The 1,109-nt window shown below is 37.2% G+C and overlaps 1 non-coding gene across 1 annotated transcript; it reads right to left on the bottom strand.

Annotated features, from left to right (window-relative positions):
- Positions 1–663: 663 nt before the first annotated feature.
- On the bottom strand, positions 664–739 carry TRNAT-GGU (transfer RNA threonine (anticodon GGU)). Its single transcript has one exon. It is a non-coding gene; the product is annotated as a tRNA-Thr (tRNA).
- Positions 740–1,109: the final 370 nt, after the last annotated feature.

The raw sequence follows: 1,109 nt of genomic DNA, 5'->3' as shown, positions 1-1,109 counted from the left end.
TCTATCTGGCTATGAAAGTTGACAATTTTCACACTGATTTTGTATGCCACCCTGGGCATATATTAACTTTCAATTAATATTAGAGTCTATTTCCGGCCTTTTTTTTTTTACTACTATTTATCTATCTATTCATGTACATTTGCCACTGCTTTAACTATTGAAGTTTTTATACTGCATTTGAATATCTGGTAGTAAGTCTCTCACCCAATTTTTTGTTTTTTATTTAGAGACTTCTAATTTTTTTTGCTTATTTTCTATATTTATTTTAATATTAATTGTCTACTTTTAAAAATTCTTTATTTAAATAATAAAAACATAAAATTATTAAAGTATCTTAGGGATAATAGCTTACTTTTTTTTTTTTTTTTTTTTTTTTTTTTGCATTTTTCCGAAGCTGGAAACAGGGAGGCAGTCAGACAGACTCTCGCATGTGCCTGACCGGGATCCACCTGGCACACCTACCAGGGGGGACGCTCTGCCCATCCAGGGCATCGCTCTGTCGCAACCAGAGCCACTCTAGCACCTGGGGCAGAGGCCAAGGAGTCATCCTCAGCGCCCGGACCATCTTTTTGCTCCAATGGAGCCTCAGCTGCGGGAGGGGAAGAGAGAGACAGAGAGGAAGGAGGGGGGGGGGTGGAGAAGCAGACGGGCACTTCTCCTGTGTGCCCTGGCCGGGAATTGAACCCGGGACTTCCGCACACCAGGCCGACGCTCTACCACTGAGCCAACTGGCCAGGGCCCTTAGGGATAATAGCTTAATGTTGATGTTTGAATTTTCAAATAAGAGCATATTATGTGCTTCTCACCTGTTCAAGTCATCCCTTTGTCCTTTAGTAGTATATGTAATTTTCCTTTATAAGGGTTTTATACATCGATAATAAAGTTTCTTTTTCAGTAATTTATATTTTTGTTGTTATTGAAAATTAAGTCTTTTCTCCCCACATTAGATTCTGATTATATGAGTGGCATTGATCTCTGCATATTAATTTTATGCCTTTCTATTTTACTGAGTTCTCTTCTAGTCTGTCACATTTTCTGCAAATAGTGATAGTTTTATCTCTTATTCAATGTCTTTTGTTTTATTTTTTTTTAATTTTAAAAAATGTATT

This window comes from Saccopteryx leptura, chromosome 1, assembly GCF_036850995.1.
Source record: "Saccopteryx leptura isolate mSacLep1 chromosome 1, mSacLep1_pri_phased_curated, whole genome shotgun sequence".
Classification (NCBI taxonomy): domain Eukaryota; kingdom Metazoa; phylum Chordata; class Mammalia; order Chiroptera; family Emballonuridae; genus Saccopteryx; species Saccopteryx leptura.
The sequence above is the reverse complement of the archived record's forward strand: the minus strand, read 5'-3'. Positions and strand labels throughout refer to the sequence as shown.